We start from the raw sequence: 11626 nt of genomic DNA on the forward strand, positions 1-11626 counted from the left end.
CAGAGACAATAGAACTCTGACTAATTCATGGGGGCATCAATATTCTGGCTGAATATCACCTGAACACATATTCACCTGTTTGTGCCATTTGCTACAGCTGCATCAGGACTGTGAAGAAAGGGAGCCCCAAAATACTAGGAGAAAGACCTACCAGCCTGAGTATTAGTATGTGAGTTGGAGACAGCTCTATTTTATAGCCATTCCCACCAAGATTTCTACAGATATTTAAAACAAAATGGATTTCTTGGTGCAGCAGGTCTTTGAATAATGTCAGTTAATTCAACATCATTTTGTTATAATGTTGATGAGATGCCATAGTAACTTAACTTTTGCTTTGGGCTGATGCAAGAGCCTAGTGCAGTGGTGGGAAAGATGTCAACAGGAACTGTTCTGCTGCCAGGGCCTGGGACTGAGTTTTCCCTCTTCCCGTCGGTGCCAACAATGTATTGAAGAAATTGTAAAGAAAAAGAAACACTCATTCACTGCTGGTGAGAATGTAAACTGGTACAGCCACTATGGAAAATAGTATGAAGGCTCCTCAAAAAATTAAGATTACAGTTACCATATGACCCTGCAACCCCTCTTTTGAGTATCTACTCAAAAAATTTGATAATATTTGTAAAGATATATGTACCCTTATGTTCATTGCAGCATTATTCACAGGAGCTAAGACATGGAAACAACCAATCAGCTTTATAGATGATTGGATAAAGAAGATGTGGTACATATATACAATGGAATGCTACTCAGCCATAAGAAAAGAAGAAATACTACCATTTACAGCAACATGGATCTTGAAAATATCAAGCTAAGTAAAATAAGTCATATGAAAAAATTCAAGAGCCATATTATTTCACTCATATATGGGATATGGGATATAAAACTGAAAGCAAAAATGAACAAACAAGAAAAATAAACAAAAATTCATACATGCAGAAAACACTATGGTGGTTACAAGAGGGGAAGACTGGTAAGGGAGAAAGCAATGGGTAAAGAGTGTCAAATATATGGTGACAGAAGGATATTTGACTTTGAGTGGTAAACACAATTCAATACACAGATGATGTATTATATAATTGTATACTTGAAATCTATATAATTTTATTAACCAATTTCACCCCAATAAATTTAATTTAAAGAAAAAAGGACATTGGATATTGATGAAGCTGAAGAAGGTATAAAGGCTCTTAAGACTAAAAGTGATGTTCAAGAACCAGCTGAAGCAGAGGATGATCTTGATATTGCACCTGACAATAAAAAGAAGAAATAGAAAAATGTCAAGTTCCCAGATGAGAATGAAATTCTAGAGAAAGACAAAGCTGTAGAAGATGAAGACAGCAAAAAAGATTATGGTCTCTCATTCAGTAACCATAAAGGCTCTACGTAGGCAAGCTCAGAAAGAAACTACATGTATGAGGAGCTGCTAAATCAAGTGTTCAAAATCATGAGGGAAAATAATCCAGATAAGGTTGCTGGAGAGAAAAGTAAATTTGTTATGATACCTCCAAAGGTCGTCTGAGTAGAAACCATGTCAACTTCTTTTGTCAACTTTACACATATCTGTAAACTATTACATCATCAGTTCAAACATCTCATTGTGTTTTTATTTGCTGAATTGGGTACAAGTGGTTCTATCTATGGTAATAACCAACTTGTAATCAAAGGAAAATTCTAAAAGAAACAGATAGAAAATGTTTTTAGAAGATATATCAACAGGGGGAGAGATGGCAGCTGAATAGGCCCTTTTCTTGCACCTCCTCCCAGGGCCAGACTATAAATAAAGATAATTGGGGAACACTCATCCAGAATTACCAACTGAGATCCAGCTGAAAAGGGGACTTATATCAAGGAAGAACAGAAAACACCTGGCAAGCTGATAAAAAATCTCAGTATCTACTAGATACCACTAGACTGTATATGAGGATTGAGACCCAGCTAAGGGCAAGTAATATTCTGGGACACTCTCAGAGGAGAAGCTTTGTGATGGGAAACACACCCACCACTTCCCCTGTAATCTGAATAGCCCACACACACCCTCATGGGAGACCCAGATTTATATACTCCTGATTCCACCTACAGCCCTTTCAGAAACAGACTTTTGAATGATTAAGATTGACAGCTGGCTGGCAGGTGAAGGCAGGTTGAGGTGGAGTCCACAGAACCTGGGAATTTTGATGACCCAGCCCTAGGCACTGTGCTACTAACAAACAGGCCTTAGAGTGCAGCCTGGCCCCTCCCTGGCACAGCCAAGTCCTGTAGAGACAGACACAACTGTGGATCACTTGGAGCTTCAAACAAGTTGCTGAAAGCTAAAGGAGGACAGTTTCTGACAGTGGTTAGCACCTAGGTACCTCCCAGGGAGTATAGAATTGGTAGACAGAGCAGTCAGCCACAGTCATCAGAGAATGAATCCAAAGGGAGCTCCCAGGAGACATGAAACTCTGCTGAGATGAACACCACTTCACATTTTTTCTCTTTTAAATTATCTATCTTCTTTATTGATTTATCATTTTAGTCTCTATTGTTTCTTCCATATATCTAACTTTTCTTTTCTCTTTTCCTATTCTATTGTTTTTCTTTTTCTCCTACTTTCTCTTCTATTTTCCTTTAAAAAAATTTTCCCCTCTTCTTTTATGCCATTTTCCTTCCCCTATTTGTTCTTATCTTCTTTATTTCACCTCTGCCCCTTCATATGCCTTTTTCTTCCTCCATTTTACTCCTTGAATTATTTTTCTTTTATTCTATCATTCTTGTTCTCTGTTCTCTTTTCAAATTCTCTCTCCATTTGTGGTTTCTTTTGTTATTGTTGTATGGTTCCTGTGTACATTTTTGTTTTGTTGTATTTTGTTGTGTTCTGTCAGCCCCACCACAACAGCTCATAAGATGCAGTCAGGGTGAGCCTTGCATTCATCCAGCCTGAGAGGAGATACCATCTACAAACAGGATAACAACATTCAAAACCCAATTACAACAGGAGAACCCAAATAATTTAACAAAGGTGCATTTCTAAAGCACCCAGCTTAGTAGATCTAAGATACTACACTACTGGGTCCCACAAAACACCAACTACATAAGACCACACCACAAATACATGGAGGCATAGAAGTTTTATCTAATACATAGAAGCAAATACAAAGGGACAGCAAAAAAGGGGAGACAAAGAAACAATCTCCAAATGAAATAAAATGAAGAATTATCCCCCAAAAAGGAACTAAATGAAATAGAGGTAAGCAATTTGTCAGATAAAGATTCAAAGTAATGGTCACAAGGGTGCCCAAATAACTTAGTCAGAACTATAAGCAACTTAATAAGAACTTTATGGAACACAATGAGAACTACACCAGCATAAAAAAGAGGTAGAAACAATGGATAAAAATCAAGTGGAAATGAAGAATGGCATAGCTGAAATTAAAAATACCCTGGAAGGAATCAACAGTAGACTAAAAGAAGCTGAGTACCAAATCATCAATTACAAGATAAGGTATATAAAAACAACCATTCAGAGCAATTGGAAAAAATAAATTAAAAAGCAGGAGGAGAATGTAAGAGAATTTGGGCACAACATGAAACATAACAACATCAACATCATAGGGATTCCAGAAGGAGAAGAATCTGAGCAAGGGATAGAGACCCTGCTTGAATAAATAATGACAGAAAATTTCCCTAACCTGATGAAGGAAAAAGTCACTCAAGTACAGGAAATACAAAGAATCCCAATAAAAATGAACCCCAAATGACCCACACATAGTCACATAATAATTAAAATAGCAAACATTAAAGACAAAGAAAGAATATTAAAGGCTGCAAGAGAGACAGAAAATTACCTACAGGAGAGCTCCCATTAGAATGTCAGCTGATATCTCAATAGAAACACTACAAGCCAGCAGAGAGTAGTATGAAGTATACAAGGTAATGAAAATCAATGGACTGAATCCAAGACTACTTTATCCAGCAAGGCTATCATTCAAAATGGAAAGAAAAATAAGGACTTCTCAGACAGAAAAAAAGGCTAAAAGAGTTTACTACCATTAAACCAACACTGCAAGAAATGCTAAAGGGTCTGTTGTAAGAAGAAGAAATAAAGAGAGAGGAACACAAGCATAAAGTATAAAAATGGCAACAAATAACTATCTATCAATAATAACCATATATGTAAATGTCTGAAAGCTTCAATCAAAAGACATAGGGTAGCTGAATGAATAAGAAAACATGACTCAAATGTATGCTATCTAAAAGAGACCCATTCAGAACAAAAGACACATAGGATGAAAGTGGAGGGATGGAAAAAATTTTTTCAGGCGAATGGAAAAGAAAAAAAAAATTGGGTCTGGCCAATGTGGCTCAGTGGATTAGCATTGACCTATGAACCCAGATATCATGGTTCCATTCCCAGTCAGGGCTGATGCCAGAGTTGCAACTCAATCCTCAGTGTGGGGCATGCAGGAGGCAGCACCATTATAAACTGATGAACAAAAACAGATACAGAGGCAGAGCAGCATCAAACAGACTGTCAAACTAGAGCAGGGTTGTGGGGGGAGGGTAAGAGATCAACCGAAGGACTTGTATGCATGCATATGAGCATAACCAATGGATACAAGACACTGGGGGGTAGGGAAGGCCTGGGGAAGGTCAAGGTGGGGGTAAGAAAATGAGACATATGTAATACTCTTTGTAATACTTTAAGCAATAAAATGAAATTTTAAAAAAGAAGATTAAAAACGTATCAAGCATCTTCTCAGATCACAGTGGGATGAAACTAGAAATCAACTACAATAAAAACACCTGAAAACATTCAAGCACAGGGAGACTAAATAGTATGTTATTAAACACTGAATGGATTACCAATGAATTCAAGAAAGAAATAAAAAAACTTCCTGGAAACAAATGAAAATGAACATACAACAACCCAAAATGTATGGGACACACAATGCAGTTCTGAGGAGGAAGTTAATAGCATGTACAGGCCTACCTCAAGAAAAAAAAGAAAAATTTCTAACAAACTATCTAACCCTACAACTTAAAGAACTAGAAAGTGCACAAAAAGAAAAGCCCAGGGTAAATAAAAGGAAGGAAATAATAAAGACTAGAGCAGAAATAAATGACATAGAGACTGAAAAACAATACAAAAGATCAATTAAACTAAGAGGTGATTCTTTGACAGAATAAACAAAATTGATAAACCATTAGCCAGACTCATCAAGAATCAAAGAGAGAGGACCCAGTAAATAAAATCAGAAATGAAAGAGGTGAAATAACAACTGATACCACAGAAATACAAAGGATTATAAGAAAATAGTATGAACAACTAGCCAACAAGCTGAACGATGTGGATGAAATGAACAAATTCCTAGAAAAATACTATCTTCCAAAACTGGATCAGGAGGAAGCAGAAAACCTGAATAGGATAATAATAACTGATATAATTGAAGCAATAATTAAAAAATAGAAAATTCCCAACAAGTAAAAGCCCTTGTCCCAATGGCTTCACAAGGGAGTTTTACCAAGCATTCAAAGAAAAACTAACACCTATCCTCCTCCAACTATTCTAAGAAATATAAGAGGAAGAAACACTTCCAAGCTCTTTCTACAAAAGCCAGCATTATTCTATTTCCAAAACCACTACAACAAAAGAGAATTACAGGCCAATATCACAGATGAGCATAAATGCTGAAATCCTCAACAAAAATATTAGCAAATCGGATCCAGAATTACATTAGAAAGATCATACACCATGACCAAGTGGGATTTATTTCAGGGATGCAAGGCTGGTACAATATTTGCAAATCAATAAATGTGATACACCACATAAACATATCGAAAGACAAAAATCACATGATCAGTAGACCCAGAAAAAACTTTTGACAAAATCCAGCACCCATTTTTGATAAAAACTCTCAGCAAAGTGGGAATTGAGGGATCATACCTTAACATAATAAAAGCCTTACCAGTATATGACAAACCTATAGCTAACATCATACTCAATGGGCAAAAACTAAAACTATTTCTCCTAAGAACAGGAACAAAACAGCGTTGTCCACTTTCACTACTTTTTAAATTGTTAAAAATATGTTTATATTGATTTCAGAGAGAGGAAGTTAGAGGAATGGAGATGTAGAAACATCAATGATGAGAGAGAATCATTGATTGGCTGCCTCCTGCATGCCCACAACCTGGAGGCTGTGCCCTGACTTGGAATCAAACTGTGACCTCCTGGTTCATGGGTTAACGCTCAACTGCCAAGCCTCACCAGCTGGGCTACTTTCACCTCTCTTAATCAACATAGTACTTGAAATCCTAGCCACAGTGATTAGACAAGGAGAGAAAATAAAAGGCATTCAAACTGGGAAGGAGGATGTAAAACTGTCATTATTCTCAGATGACATGATATTGTACATAGAAAAGCCAAATGACTCCGCCAAAACACTATTAGGTTAAATAAATGAATTTGGCAATGTAACAGGATACAAAATTATCACCCAGAATTTGATGGCATTTTTATACACCAATAAAAAAGAAAGAAACTAAAAACACAATCCCATTTACCATTGTAACAAAAAAAAATTAAGATACCTAAAAATAAACTTAATCAAGGAGGTAAAAGACCTTTACTTGGAAAAATACAGAACGTTGAAAAAAGAGATAAAAAAAGATATAAACAAGTGGAAGAATATGTCGTGTTCATGGATTGATAGAATTAATATCATTTAAATGTCCATACTACCCAAAGCAATCTATAGAATCAGTGCAATCCCTATCAAAATATCAATGGCATATTTCACATATCTAGAATAAACACTCCAAAAATTTATATGGAACCAAAAAAGACCCAGAATAGCTTAAGCAATCTTGAAAAAGAAGAACAAAGTTGCAGGGACCACAATACCAGATATCAAGTTATACTACAAAGCCACTGTAATCAGAACAGCCTTGTACTGGCACAAGAACAGGTAAATAGATCAATGGAACAGAACAGAGATCCCAGAAATCGACCCAAGCCATTATGCTCTATTAATATTTGACAAAGGAGGCAAGGACATACAATGGAGTAAAGACAGTCTCTTCAATAAGTGGTGTTGGGAATATAGGACCGATACATGCCAAAAAAAATATAATAAAGAAACTAGACCACCAAATTATACCATACACAAGAATAAACTAAAAATGGGTAAAAGACTTAAAAGTAAGTCTGGAAACCATAAAAATCCTAGAAGAAAACATAGGCAGCAAAATATCAGACATCTCATGTAGCAGAATTTTCACTGATACAATTTCTAGGGCAAGAGAAACGAAGGAAAATACAAACAAATGGAACCATATCCAAAAAAAAGCTTTTGCACAGCAAAAGAAATCAGCATCAAAATGAAAAGGGTACCCACTGTAGGAGAGAACATATGTGCCAATGATACATCTGATAAGGGGTTATTTTCCAAAATATATAATCTACTCATACAACTTAACAAAAGGAAGACAAACAATCCAATAAAAAAAAAATGGGCAGACGACCTGAATATATACTTCTCCAGAAAGGCTACATGGCTAAGAAACATGTAAAAAAGTTCTCAACGTCACTAATTATCAGAGAGATGTAAATTAAAATGATAATGAGGTACCACTTCAAGCCGGCCAAGATGGCTACCACTAATAAATCAATGAACAACAAATGCTAGCAAGGATGTGGAGAAAAAGGAACCCTAGTTCAACTGCTGGTAGGAATGCAAACTGCTATAACCACTATGGATAATAGGGTGGAGTTTCCTCAAAAAAACTAAAAATGGAACTGCTATTTGATCCAGCGATCCCACTTCTAGGAATACATCCTAAGAAATACCAATCAGAAAGAAGATATGCACCCTATGTTCATAGTAGCACAATTTACAATAGCTAAGATCTGGAAACGGCCCAAGTGCCCATCAGTAGATGAATGGGTTTAAAAACTGTGGTACATTTAGACAATGGAATACTATGCAGCTGTGAAAAAGAAGCATCTCTTACCCTTAGAGATCTGAAGAGTATTATGCTAAGTAAAACAAGGAGTCAGAGAAAGACAAGTATCACATGATCTCACTTACTACTATATGTGGAATCTAATGAACAAAATAAACTGATGAACAAAAAAGATCCAGAGACATTGAAGCACAGAGCATACCGAAGTATTTCAGAGGCAAGGGAGGTAAGAAAAGATTAACCACTTAACTTATATGCATATATGCATAGCGCATGGACAGACAATAGTGCAGGGAAGATTTGGGGGGGGGGCAGGAGCAGGGTGGAGTGGGTCAATGGGGGAAGTGGAAGGGATATCTATAATAATTTCAACAATAAGATAATTTTTTAAAAATGTTAAGTGTCATTTTATTTAAGCTTCTCTTTGTGCGACCCTCCACCCCACATAAGTGGCACACAGGACTCTTAATTTTGCAAAGGAGGACCCTTAGCTGCCCGCAGGGATGGGTTCTCACCACTACTGGCCATGGTGAGCAAAACCATCCCAGCAAATACAAACCCCACCCTCCTCCTTTCCATCATAGAGATAAGTGCCCAACCTCCCTTCCCCTGCACTGGGTAGACACTGCAGGAAAATAGAGCTACTTTCAGGAATCATGCATCCCAAGAGAGTCAATGATTAGAGGTGATACAGCTCACTATTGGCTAATGAGCTGGAGATGAGAAGGGATACACCTCTTCCCACCTTTCCACAAGCATCAATTAATTGTAGCCCATCTATCCTAACTTCCTACTGTTTCATTTGCCCTTGAAATCAGAGGAAAATGAGCTTAATGAAAAAAATGACTAATACTGACTAGTACTTGCTACACATACCTATTAGTTGGAACCAAAGTAAGGCAGATAATTTATTCCACCAACTAGACAAGTTCAGAGTAAGCATACCCTCTGCAGATCGGCTGCATCACAGAGAAAAGATATCCCACAGCCACAAACCACACCCCTCGATAGTTTACCGTTAGAGAAAACAGACCCCAAGTGCATTTCCTATTAGTAGCAGGTGAGCTGCACCGTTTTGTAATAAGAGCTCCTGGGTGAAACAGACTTAAGCAGAGAACATGCTTTATTGAGTAGATATAGAACAGCACATTCTACCACATGTGGGGAAGGGTTAACTTCAGTAAAAGGCCTTTACCCTTTAAGAAAACCCCCAGTGAAGTTGCTTTTGGATAAATTTTAACAGTGACACTGAAACTGGCAGGGAGCTGCCACTGAACATGCTTAAAATGAGCTCCCCCCAATCCACAGTGAATATTAAGTAGTGTACAGAGATGACAAGAGAAAGGCACAAATGACCAGAGTAGGGATTGTGGTGAGGGCTCCGTAAGAAGACAGCAGTGTTATAGGCAATCAAGTTGGGAGGGTGATATGTCACACATCAAAAGCTGCCAGTGAAAGAATACTTGTAGTGAATGCCATGGAACACAGGCAGACCTACAGGAATATGTGGGAACCTCTCTTGGAAAACCTGACGAGCGAGTATGACTTAGATCTTTTCCGAAGAGCACAAGCCCGGGCTTCAGAGGACTTGGAGAAGTTAAGGCTGCAAAGCCAAATCACAGAGGGGAGCAACATGATTAAAACAATAGCTTTTGGTCGCTCTGAGCTTGATACTTGGTACCATTCTCCATCCTGAAGAATATGCACGACTGGGACGGCTCTATATGTGTGAATTCTGTTTAAAGTACATGAAGAGCCAAACGATACTCCGCCGACACATGGCCAACTGTGTGTGGAAACACCCACCTGGTGATGAGATAGATCGCAAAGGTTCAATATCCGTGTTTGAAGTGGATGGCAAGAAAAACAAGATCTATTGCCAAAACCTGTGCCTGTTGGCCAAGCTCTTCCTGGACCACAAAACATTATATTATGATGTGGAGCCCTTCCTGTTCTATGTCATGACAGAAGCGGACAACACTGGCTGTCACCTGATTGGGTATTTTTCCAAGAAGAATTCATTCCTCAACTACAATGTATCCTGTATCCTTACTATGCCTCAGTACATGAGGCAGGGCTATGGCAAGATGCTCATTGATTTCAGTTATTTGCTTTCCAAAGTGGAAGAAAAAGTTGACTCCCCAGAACGTCCCCTCTCAGATCTGGGGCTCATAAGCTATCACAGTTACTGGAAAGAAGTGCTTCTTCGTTGCCTGCATAATTTCCAAGGCAAAGAGATTTCTATCAAAGAAATTAGCCAGGAGACAGCTGTGAATCCTGTGGACATTGTCAGCACTCTGCAAGCCCTCCAGATGCTCAAGTATTGGAGAGGAAAACACCTAGTTTTAAAGAGACAGGACCTGATTGATGAATGGATAGCCAAAGAGGCCAAGAGATCCAATTCCAATAAAACCATGGATCCCAGCTGTTTAAAATGGACCCCTCCCAAGGGCACTTAAAGTTACCTGTTACCTGAGCCAGCGAACCCCAGCAGTAGGAATCCGTACCCTAGGGATCTCTCTGTCATTTCTGTTGCTCTTGTGATTGGCAAGTACAGTATCCTTTGGGAAGGCCATCCCCCTCAGGACTGTCCTGGCTCCGACCTTCATGTACATTGCAGACGCTGGTTCTGAGGAACTGTTGTTTCGGCCTCAGTGAGGTTGCCCGGATGGGATCTATATTAGACTTGAGCGCAGGTCCCTCATAGCACTGACCGAAGGTGTTCTGTTTGGTCCTGTCCCTGTCCAGTCACCGGTTCTCTCATGCTCTCTAGCCCCATGAGGTTGTGTTGTGTCTTCTAAACTTGTAATAGTGCTTCTTGCCGCCTGGTCGCCAGACCTCCAAATATAGTTGCCACTACCGAGACCTTTCCAATTATTCCTTACATGTGTGTTTTGGACGGGCAGGGAAGAGGTAACACTTCAGCGTGTGTGTGCTGGGAGGGGTCCATTCCTTTTGGGTTTCATGTCATTTTAAATATTTCCCTCCATTTTTATGGAAAGATAATTTTTTTTTTTAAAAAAAAGAAGATATATCAAGGAATACTTCACCTGTCATATGTGCCGATCACCCAACATAATCCTGGAAAAAGACACCCGACTGTTTTTTACAGTGTGAAACTTGTCATTCTCCATGCTCTGTTGCCAGCATCAAAACCGGCTTCCAGGCTGTCACTGGCAAGTGAGCACAGCTCCATGCCAAAGCTCACTAACTTGCTAATCACCACTGATTTTGCAAAGTGTGTGGTGGAAATTTGACTGAACCAGTTTAACACCAGAGTGGGTATATCATTGTATTAAAAACAAGATAGAAAAGCTGCCAAGCTCTTTGGTGTGTGGCTGATTAGTGTGAAATCCTCAAAAGACACCGATGCTCAAGCTGTTGACATACTCATGGCCTACTTTAACAATTATCAGACACACATGATGGAGTAAGGCAGTGCTTTTTAAAAATCATTCATAGACTTCTGAAAAATGCAAAATAAAATTATTATAACAGTGAAAAAGTAATTTGACTCTTGTGTATATCAATTAGCCTATGGTAAAATTGGTTTCATTAAACGTCATTTTGCTTAAAGTTGCAGATCCTATTGACTGTGTTAAGTGAGGACTTACTGTACAAATGTTGAAGGGGAAATACTCATACCATGATTGCTATTTAATACAGATCAATTTCCTAAGAC

At 38.4% G+C, this 11626-nt stretch overlaps 2 pseudogenes; both read left to right on the forward strand.

Annotated features, from left to right (window-relative positions):
- The first annotated feature begins 787 nt into the window (after positions 1–787).
- On the forward strand, positions 788–1735 carry LOC132223466 (eukaryotic translation initiation factor 2 subunit 2-like; annotated as a pseudogene).
- Positions 1736–9417: 7682 nt separating this feature from the next.
- Positions 9418–10940, forward strand: LOC132223354 (histone acetyltransferase KAT7-like; annotated as a pseudogene).
- Positions 10941–11626: the final 686 nt, after the last annotated feature.

Source organism: Myotis daubentonii, chromosome X (assembly GCF_963259705.1).
Source record: "Myotis daubentonii chromosome X, mMyoDau2.1, whole genome shotgun sequence".
Classification (NCBI taxonomy): Eukaryota; Metazoa; Chordata; class Mammalia; order Chiroptera; family Vespertilionidae; genus Myotis; species Myotis daubentonii.